Source organism: Miscanthus floridulus, chromosome 8, assembly GCF_019320115.1.
Source record: "Miscanthus floridulus cultivar M001 chromosome 8, ASM1932011v1, whole genome shotgun sequence".
NCBI lineage: Eukaryota > Viridiplantae > Streptophyta > Magnoliopsida > Poales > Poaceae > Miscanthus > Miscanthus floridulus.
Window position 1 is genome coordinate 221120085 of NC_089587.1, and position 11482 is coordinate 221131566.

Genomic DNA, 11482 nt, shown 5'->3' on the forward strand with positions numbered 1-11482 from the left:
ATCGCTGGAGATAGAAAAGGCTCAAGCCAGGATCCCAGATGGAGGCGGAGTTGTCAAACCAACGCCAGAGGAGGAGCGGCCTGGCTGAAGCAGGGAGTGGCAGGACTGGTGGCTGCAAGAAAGAGGTGGAGGCGTGCGGGGAAGGTTGCGGACACCCATCTCAGCTCTACAGCTACTGGCTACTAAGAACCGGGCCGCTGCGGCGAGCTAGCCGGAGACCGGAGGGAGGGGGCCGACGGGATCTGGATCTGGGTCGCGAGCGCTCCCATGCTCATACGTATTGACATTCACTGAGCCATGGCCTCATCGTACGGAGACATTGGGCACTGGCTTTGGTTGTTGCACTGGCCGCACCAGGCCAGGGACAGACTAGGTGACACTGTGGCACAATCACTCAAACACAGACGCGTTGTGTTGTGCCCCCGGTAACACGTACGAGTACGTGCGTGCGAATTACCCTGCCTCGCGCATCTCCTCTGCCATCGGAATTCCGGATGTACGTGAGTACGTATGCAACACTGCCACCACCTGTATTTTTTTTTATAGCCAGACGACGATCCGATCGCGCCAAGAGCTACAAAACACACTGCACAGGCGCCCAGTTCTCGGGGAGCCATAGCCATGCACTGCCGGATGAAAACAGGTCGCAGAGCTCGTCGCGTTATGCAAGCGGGCATGCGGCCAAATTCCCTATCTATCTCTGCAGATCTGCGGTGCATCTGCGTGGACGACGTATGTCATTGTTATGTCATGTGTGAGAAGCAAAGCTACACGAGGTAGGCAGTGCCATCTCGCATCTTGGCAACGGGCCAACGGCAAGTGTGCTCTCATCATCCATCAGGGCCTCAGGGGAAAACCGGGCAAGGCACGTGGCACATGGGATTGGAGGATCATATTCATGGCTCATGGGGAGAAGAACATGAGGGCGGGCGAGGCGCGGGAATTGGCCATGTTTTATATGGAGCCATGGAGGAGCGCCATTCGCGCTGGAATGGGCGGCGGGCGGGGTACTTTACGATTTCCGCTGGGCCCGTATGTCGTGTAGCCCTACGTACCTAAGGTAGCAGTATCGTAAAATGCGGTCTGACCAGCTGACCTGATCATGCTGAATTGCTGATGCTCACGCAGGCCAGGCATATACGGACATGCCTATAAGCCCATGTCAGCATTCGAGTACAAAATACTACTCCATCTGAAAAGTGCGCGAGCTTGTTCGATACTACACCAATAAGATTATATACTACTCCTACTCCATTATCTTTATCTATTACGGAGAACCTGTGTGGATGTGTCTTATTCTTGCCTGGTATTTTGACAAACACATTACAGACGGGCATGCATTCAGATTCAGTGGACTCATATAACCATCAGTTGTAATAGTCGGCCTGTTGTTGGTTGGTTTTTGAACTGATAAGTCTGACTGATGTTAATTTGTTGTGAAAGAAAAATACTGTTAACTAACTGATAAGTCCTGACTGAAACCAACAAGCAAACAAGCTGAGTAACTTATAAAAGCTCACAGCATTTCCTAGCCATGCCATGGGTTCCCACAGGGCACCAGCATATCTACCACTGACTGAAGTAGTACTACTCAGTAATTCGTACACTGTTTACTGTTGCTGCATGTACTCCTAGCTTCTACGAGTACATAGGAATAGGAATAGAAAAACAGTGAAGAGGCACACACAAACACATCAAAGCGCTGTCAACGGTTTTCTTTCTTTCTTTGCCGGTAAGGCAGCGCTCTGGGCCACAGTTATTAGGACCGGATCAGACATCGAACCGACGAGGCTATCGGTTCACTGGTCCAACCGTTTCGAACTGGTTGAACTGTCGGTTCAATTGTTTTGAATCGGACAAATTGAACCGAGCACAAAAACTTTGAACCAGTGTGTATATAGATGAAACTTAAGTTATTGTGAGTTGTGCAATTAAATTTATGTTGTTTATCATCTGTCAATTGTTAATTATAGCATATAATTGATAGATGATAAACAACACGAATTTAATTGCACAACTCACAATAACTTAAGTTTCATCTTCATAGATAGTTCATACTTCATACATCATAGAAATATCAAATCACAGCACACTGTCATTGTCACGGTTCACACTCAGTGCTCACAGCATACAGCAACAGCAACACAAGCTTGCAGGTTCTTTAGTACAAAATATCAAGTGCGTGATAACATACTGACATGCTAAAAGTTCCAAACAAGTTCATGCTAAAAAGATACAAAGTCACAGACACAACACATGGTAGATGGTACTCAATAAAAATTCAAGGGATCCCATTCATCTTCAGGTGCAACATCACAACTTGGTCCACCAACATCAAATGCAATACCATCGTAATTAAATAGATCTTCCTCCCTTTTATGGTTCTGATTGTCCATAATCTCATCACTTTCTTCCATGGCATCAACCTCAACAACATCCAAGTCTAGCGCCAATTCTGATTTTTTTATCAATATAGATATGATGTTAAATAAGCAAAAAAATTGTATGTATGTTGAACTGATTTCACAATTGACAAGAGACATTACCATCACTGCATTGTATACTCGGTGCAGACAGCTCACTGCGAAAGGCATTCAACTCTTCAGAGTTAAGGCGAGGTGGATTGTCTTCTAAGATCCCAGCTTCATTTCCTTTTCCAATTTCTTCCAAACTTATTGATCATAATTTCTAGTACCGAATTTGGACCTAATGTTCAAATAGTTCAAACAAGAAGACAATATATTATTTATCAAATAGTTCAAACAAGAAAACATGCTAGCAGCTAGCTGTGCAAGTGAATGAATGTTACAGAATAGGCTAGCGGCTTGCTGTGAATGAATTTAAGGAACTAGAGAAGGCCAGAAGGGGTACCTTTGACACAGTCTCAGGTTACAATGAACATACACAATATCATTTAGCCTTTGATGCTCTAATCTATTTATTTTTTTGGAGTACACATGCTCAAAGTAGCTCCAGCTCCTCTCACATCCAGAAGCACTACAAGTTTGGCTCAACACACGTAGGGCAAGCTTCTGTAAATTTGGTGCGCTGCAGCCATAAGTTTGCCACCACTCATCTATGTGACAAAACAGAAGTTAGTGATGCTGAAATGAACTGGAAAAGTAAAAAACAACAATCTAGAAGTAGTGAAGTTACCAGCAAGCATGCCCTAGCAATCATTTATAGCAGTTGAACGCCCAAAATCACCTTCTCCATTCCTAAAAATCTTCATTTCTTTCGTCAAAGCACTTCTAAGGGCAATATCTTTGCCAGCATATCTCTCTATGACATCAAGAACTCCAGAAGTAGTGAAGTTGTACTTCTCTCTTAGTTCAATATTGTACTGGTTATTAGGATTAAACCAAAAGCCAGAAGCATGGAGATTCTTATCAAAGTGCTTATCCCACCGTGCATCTATGTATTCCAAGAAAGGCTTTGCTAACTCTTTCTTCGCTGAAATCTCTTCACAATTTCGTCTCTTGCAGCATGGAATGCTGCAAATAGATAGCCCATTGCAGGTCTCTCATTGTTGTCCACTATTCTCAGCACCCGAACTAGTGGTTCTGATAATTGCCAAACAATAGCACAATTTTTCTAGAACTTTTGATCTAGCACAGCTTTGGTGAACTTTTTGGCTTGTGGTTCCTTATAATATGCACATGTTGTCCACTCATTGGAGATAACCATTGCATGCAGATCAGCCTTGTGCTTATATATGCTTTGCAAAGCAATAAAATTAGTAGCAAAATGAGTTTGGGCTAGGCGGAGAATCTCATGACATTTAGTGAACTTCCTCATTAGATACAATGGTAAGCAATGGTTATAGATATATTTTGTAATTCCTGATGCATGAGCTACAGTAGTCTTCACTATATCCTCCTTACCAAAGTCAGACAATATTAAATTCACAGAATGGGCAGCACAAGGGGACCAATAAATGGATGGGAACTCATCTTCTAACCTTCTACCAGCAGCAACCATGTTTGAGGCATGATCAGTGACAAAATGAACCACATGCTCAAGCCCAACAAAATTTACTACATCTTTGAATAATCTAAACAAGAAATCTGCAGTTTTGGAGCTATCAGTGGCATCAACTGACTTGAGAAAAATAGTACCTTTGGGACAATAGACCAAGAAGTTAATGAGGGTCCTTCTCTTTCTGTCAGTCCACCCATCAGCCATAATAGTGCAACCAGTTTCCCTCCAAGTTCTGCGGAAACCATCAACAAAATTCCTAGTTTCTACAACACATTTTGCAAGCAATGGACCACGCAACTGATTACAGTTTGGCCTCTTGTATCCAGAACCATATGCACACATAGCATCAATCATCGGCTAGTAAAAAATGGAATTACTTGCATTAAATGGAATAGATGCATCAAGAAACCATCTTGTCATGCACAAATCTATCTTCTCCTTGTCTGCTTCTCCTTGAAGAACACTCTTAATTGTTGGTTGATCCCCTAGGCTAGTTCTAGGCTTGAAGTACTTGCCAACGCTAGCAGTAGCGGCGGGTCTTTTTTTCCTTTGTTTGCTGCAGGTGCAGCAGCAGCACGCTGGGAAGGGGTTGTAGGTGCATTAGCAGCAGAGACTTCAACAACATCATCTTGTTCTCCGGGTTCTGGCCCATATGCATTCCCTTCCTCATAGTCCGGTTGTGCCTTCTTTTTCTTCTTATTCCAATCTTCAATGTTTTGAAACATTGCATGCTCAACCTCAGGATCAACCTTTTTACATGCTGCCACATTACCTTGGTATTTGGCTAAATGCTCCTTGAAACAATGGATCCCTCCTCCTGCAAATACATCATTACAGAACATGCATTTGATCTTTTTTTCCTCCTTCAGTGAACTATGTACAATATCCCCATGCTGGATCAGATTTCTTTCTTGTCTTTACTTCTACGGCTGCCTCTTGAGTAGGAGGTGTGGAATTCCGGTTACTGTCAGTGTCAACCGAAGTTGGAGTCTCTGAAGAATCCACTGTGTGTAAAAGGAAATACATATCAGTGCATGTATAACCTGAAGTTTCTATCACATTAATCAATAATCAGAGCCATGTTTTAGGGAGCTGAATATAGTCTTAACAATTTAACCATTTAACAAATCCTACTGGAGCCATATAGCCATATATAGTCACAATAATCTTACTGAATATATCAGTGCATTGACAGATAGCAATTCTCCTAATATTGACACTTTGATAGATAGCAACCAAAGAACTCGATTTTGGACTCAATTTGACAGATACTCAGATCCACAATTGCCTAACACTTCCATCACCCAGTTTGACAGTTACTCAGATGCACAGTTGCCTAATATCTTAACTAGAAACTAGAAAGCACTTGATTCGGTCAGTACTAAGGCATAATATGCATATAGAACACAAGCTCACCATTTGCCATGTCATGGAACCGTGGATGGAGCTTGAAGATGAAGCACAGTAGCAGCCTTCAACTATAGCTATCGAGATCAGGTTTCTGCCTTTCTGGACTCTGGAATCGGACTATCGGAGAGGCTTGTGTCTTTTAGCAACAGCCGCAATAACACGAGCAACAGCCGCAAACTAGACTCTGGAATCCACCTTCACTTACAAACCTTTCAGTGCTAATAACACGAGCAACAGCCGCAAACTGGACGTAGGGACATTCTACCGGAACCAGTATAAATCTTGTGTCTTTTAGCACACCATCCGGGCCCAACGGGCAATAAATACAAATTCACTAGTTGGTTTTACTCAAAACACCGACATTTGGCGCGTCAGGTAGGGGACCTTTGCGCGTTCCAACATTAACATCAGGCCATGGATGGCTAGCCACAGAATCAGCTGGGTCCCAAGTACACACGTGCGCTTCGGTGACCTGGACTTCATCGTCATGGTGGGAGGAGAGTTGGCATTGGCTCACGCCAACATCCAACCTCTCCCCTCCATCGACCTCGACTACGGGAGGCTTGAGCGCCAGCTCGGCGTCTCCCTAGGACCCTAGCTATCTAGAGAGGACCCACGCCACCTCAACCTCTCTTCGGAACACCCCACATGGAGCACCCCGACAGTGCTTCCATTCGGTGTCCGCAACGCTACGGCGACCGTTAGCCACCTTGTGGCACAGCGCATGATCCCATTCCCTGTGAACAATGAGTTTGTGGGGATGATCAAACATGTCACAGAATCTCTCCATGGCCTTCTCGTAGAGGAGATGGGGTCGCCCTCTAGCTCTGACTACAGCAGGGGGAGCCATCACCCTCCCGGGAATGCTTCATGATGGGTACCCTAAGGGACACGTCAAAAGCATCTCGGAGGAGGAGGCTACCTCGGTGAACAACCTCAGCGATAGGGCTAAGGGGGAGACAGCGGCCCCACCTCGCATGGGGGTGGAGCAGCTGAAAGCCCGACATCGGGAGATCGAGGAAGCATGACTCCAGCTCGAGCAGGAATACGTGGAGCTTGATCGGGAGATAGAGGCCCGCAACATGAACCGGAGGATCATCGCCGACGATGAAGCCCTCCCTCGCTTTGCCTGGGTGAGCCAGAACATCATCGCTACAGCCGCCCTGCTCCATGGTCTTCTAGAGGCCGCGACACCCGAGGATCGTCGGGCTCACCATAAGATTCGCACACTGCTCGAGCGTGCGACGGCGCAGCAGGCAGAGAGCTCGTTGTCTCAGTGACACGAGCTCGACACTAGCCAATGCACACAACACTCTTGATGCTCGCAGGTGTACCCATGATGATCCAATAGAGGGACCCAGTCATGGCTATCATCCTTGTCATGGTGGACGCTATGACAGCGACGAGAACCGAAGCCCGAGCCCCGGCCTGCCAGGCCCTCAGGCCTTTGACCGACACATACTCAACGCTGCCTTCCCGCCAAGGTACCGGCCACCAACCAGCATCTCGAAGTACTCTAGGGAAACAAACCCCAGACTATGGCTCGAAGACTATCGGCTTGCCTACTAAGCCAGTGGTGTGGATAATGGCGACTTCATTATCCGCAACCTTCCACTCTTCTTGGCCGATTCGGCACTAGCATGGTTGGAACACCTGCCGTCCAACAGAATCCAGAGTTGGGCGGACCTAAAGGAGATCTTTGTGGGAAACTTCCAGGGCACATACAAGCACCCTGGGAACCCATGGGACATCAAAAACTACCGAGAGAAGACCAGTGAAACCCTCCGTGGGTACATCCGGCGCTTCTCCCGACAGTGTAACGAGCTACCTAACGTCGCCAACGCCGACGTTATAGGAGCTTTCCTGTTCGGGACTACCTATGAGTCTTTGGTCCATAAGCTAGGACGCAAGGGCCCATGAACCACCAAGGAACTCCTAGACATCGCCACCAAACACGCCTCTGGAGAAGAAGCGGTCGGAGCGAACTTTGATTGTCTCGATGGCAAGACAAGGCGGGACGAGGGCGCCGATGAAGGTGCCTCCAATCGTTCTGCCAAAAGGAAGAACAAGAAGCTACAATGCGAGGACTCGCTCGTAGCCACTGTTGACCGCAAGGGTAGTCAGAAGCCCATGGATGGCACTTCAAACCATTTCAAAAAGCTACTCGAGGGGCCATGCCCAAACCATGCCTTCCTAGTTAAGCATCTGTACAAGGACTACAGCCTAATGAGGTGGTTCTTGTCCAAAGGCTCTAACAAAGGAGAGCACGGGAAAGACCCTGACCCCACCATGGACAACACCAAGGGGAAGGATGGCGGCTTTCCGACACCAGATGGGTGCCTCATGATCTTTGGAGGATCAGTGGCCTACGACTCCAAACGTCATCAGAAGATCGTGCGCCACAAGGTCTATACGACTGAACCGGCCATGCCTACCTTTCTCTGGTGGTCAGAGTTTGCCATAACCTTTGATCGGACTGACCACCCGGAGAGCATCCTGCATCCGGGGAGATATCTGTTTGTGGTCGACCCGATCGTCGGCACGAAGCAGCTCACCAAAATACTGATGGATGGAGGCAGTGGCCTCAACATCATGTATGCCAAGACGCTCGACAAGATGGGCATCGACCGAACACGCCTCCGCCCAACCCAAGCACCTTTCCATAGCATCGTGCTTGGAAAGCAGGCCATGCCACTTGGGCAGATCGATCTGCCCGTTACCTTCGGGGATCCATCCAATTATAGGATGGAAACCCTCACCTTTGAGGTGGTCGGGTTCCCCAGAATCTTCCACGCCATCCTAGGACGTCCATGCTATGTGAAGTTCATAACTGTCCCCAACTAAACATACCTTAAGCTAAAAATACTAGGCCCCAGCGGGGTCTTCACTGTTGGCACCTCCTTCCAGTGCGCCTATGAGTGCGAGGTCGAGTGCTGCGGTCATGCCACAGCAATTGTCGCCTCTAGAGAGCTCGCCGCCATCAAGAAGGAGGTCACCAAGGAATCGCTCGACACCAAGAAGTCGACCGGGTCTTTCAAACCGGTGGAGGGCTCCAAAGAGGTCCTCATAGATCCTGACAGCTCCGAGGGCAAAACGGTGCGCATTGGTACCACGCTTTCCTCTGAATGGGAAAGCGCGCTCGTCGACTTTTTCCGCGATAATAAAGACATCTTTGTGTGGAAACCCTCAGATATGCGAGTCATTCTGAGGGAAGTCACTAAGCATACCTTGAAGATCAGCCTAGGCTCCAAGCCGGTGAAGCAACGCCTATGTCGCTTTGACAAGGGGAAACGCAGGACCATCGGCGAAGAGATAGCAAAACTTTCGATGGCCAGATTCATCAAGGAAGTATACCACCCAGAGTGGCTAGCCAATCCCATTCTTGTACAAAAGAAGAGTGGAAAATGGAGGATGTATATTGACTATACGGGTCTCAACAAAGCGTGCCCAAAGGATCCATTTCCTTTGCCACGCATAGATCAAATAGTTGACTCTACATCGGGGTGCGAAACCCTCTGCTTCCTTGATGCGTATTCTGGGTACCATCAAATCGCGATGAAAGGGTCCGACCAGCTCGCGACATCTTTCATCACCCCCTTTGGATCATTTTGCGATGTCTCAATGCCGTTCGGTCTGAAGAATGCTGGGGCTACATACCAGCGTTGTATGCTCAAGTGTTTCAGGGACCTCATTGGGCGGACCGTTGAGGCCTATGTTGACGACATTGTGGTTACGTCCAAATGGGCTAACCACCTCGTTGCTGATCTTGAGCAGACCTTTGCAAAACTCTGAGCCAACGGCATCAAACTCAATCTTGAGAAGTGTGTTTTTGGGGTCCCGAGGGGGATGCTGCTCAGCTTCATCATCTCCGAGCGTGGCATCGAAGCCAACCTAGAGAAAATCTCAGCCATCACAAGGATATGCCTGATTTAGAACATAAAGGGGGTTCAGCGAGTTATAGGGTGCCTCGTCGCACTCAGCCGATTCATCTCATGCCTTAGCGAATGAGGTCTCCCCATTTATCAACTCTTGAAGAAAGCCGACCGCTTCGAATGGACATCCAAGGCCCAGGAGGCACTTGACATGGTCAAATTGCATCTAACAAAGGCCCCGATCTTGGTTCCTCCAACCGATGGAGAATCCCTTCTGCTATACATAGCGGCCACCATGCAAGTGGTCAACGCCGTCCTAGTAGTGGAGCGGGAAGAAGAGGGGCACGCCCTCAAGGTGCAGCGCCCTGTGTACTTCATCAGCGAGGTACTATCCGACTCTAAGACTCGCTACTCCCAAATCCAGAAGCTCCTGTACACCATCCTCATCACCAAGAGGAAACGACGCCACTACTTTGAGTCACACTCAGTGACGGTCGTGACATCGTTTCCCCTCGATGAGGACGTCCAAAGCCAGGACGCCACGGGAAGGACCGCAAAATGGGCACTCGAGTTGATGGATCAGGGCATTATGTATGTCTCCCGAATAGCTATCAAGTCCTAGGTGTTGGCAAACTTCATCGTAGAATGAACCAAGGTCCAAATACCCCCAACGGTCGTTGATCAAGAGTACTGGACAATGTACTTTAATGGATCGCTGATGAAGAAGGGCATCGGCGCGGGGCTAGTCTTCATGTCGCCCCTAGGGGTACATGTGAGGTACATGATTCGCCTCCACTTTCCCTCCTCCAATAATGTGGCCGAGTATGAGGCGCTCATCAACGGCCTACGCATCGCCATCGAGTTGGGCATCCGACGCCTCGATGTTTGAGGAGATTCCCAGTTGGTCGTTGACCGAGTTTGAGGTAGCCGACGTGCTTGTGAAAGCGGCATCTGGTCGAGAGCCAGTGCCAACAGGGGTATTCTCCAGCAACCAATACAAGCCCTCGGTTCGCTACAAGGGGTCGGAACAGGCCGATGACAGTCCACCCGATCCAGGCTCGGGGGCCGATCAACCCTCGGCTCCATCGGGCCCCGAGGTCATGGAGCTTGAACAAGATCCAGTAACAGAGCCCGATCCTCTGGTTGACTGGAGAACACTCTACCTCAACTACCTACTCCATGACACACGACTGACGAACAAGGCGGAGGCTCGATGGCTCGCACGCCATGCCAAGTCGTTCGACCTTGTGGAGGGTGAACTCTACAAACGAAGCCACACTGGGATCCTACAGCGCTGCATCCCCATTAAGTAGGGGAAGCACTTGCTGAGCGATATCCATGGGAGGGGTCTACGGTCACCACACCACGCCTAGAACCCTAGTCAGAAACATGTTCCGATAGGGCTTCTACTGGCCCACTGTAGTAGCCGACACCGAGCAGATCGTACACACCTACGAAGGGTGTCAATACTATGCTCGGCAAACTCACCTTCTGGCCCAACCGCTCCAAATGATCCCCATCACGTGGCCGTTCATGGTCTGGGGGCTCGATCTGGTTGGACCACTCAAGAAGGCGCTCGGAGGCTACACCCACTTTCTTGTCACCATAGACAAGTTCACAAAATTGATAGAAGCTCGGCCGATCTCCACGATCAAGTCTGAGCAAGCCGTACTGTTCTTCCTCGACATCGTCCATCACTTTGGAGTCCTAAACTCCATCATCATGGACAACGGTACGCAATTCACTAAAAAGAAGTTCCTTCAATTCTGCGATGGATACCATATCCAGGTCGATTGGGCCACCATCGCGCACCCCTGAACGAACGGGCAGGTCGAGCGCACAAACGGCATGGTCCTACAGGGCCTTAAGCCTAAGATCTTTAATCGGTTGAATAAATTCAGCACACGATGGGTCGCTGAGCAACCCGTGGTACTTTGGAGCCTAAGGACAACTCCTAGTCGAGCCACCAGCTACACACCCTTCTTCATGGTCTACGGTTCTGAGGCTATCCTCCCAACTGACCTTGACTATGGAGCACCAAGGATCAGGGTGTACAACGAACAGGGAGCCAAGGAGTCTCTCGAAGATGCCATGGACCAGCTGGACAAAGCCTGTGATGTTGCCCTCCTCCGCTCAGCCAAGTACCAGCAGACATTGCGATGGTACCACAGCCGATGAGTGCGGGGTCGGGCCTTCGACATCGGGGACCTAGTCCTTCG

The 11482-nt window shown here is 48.7% G+C and overlaps 1 pseudogene; it reads right to left on the reverse strand.

Moving 5' to 3' along the window:
- Window positions 1–2270: 2270 nt before the first annotated feature.
- Window positions 2271–4335, reverse strand: LOC136470686 (uncharacterized; annotated as a pseudogene).
- Window positions 4336–11482: the final 7147 nt, after the last annotated feature.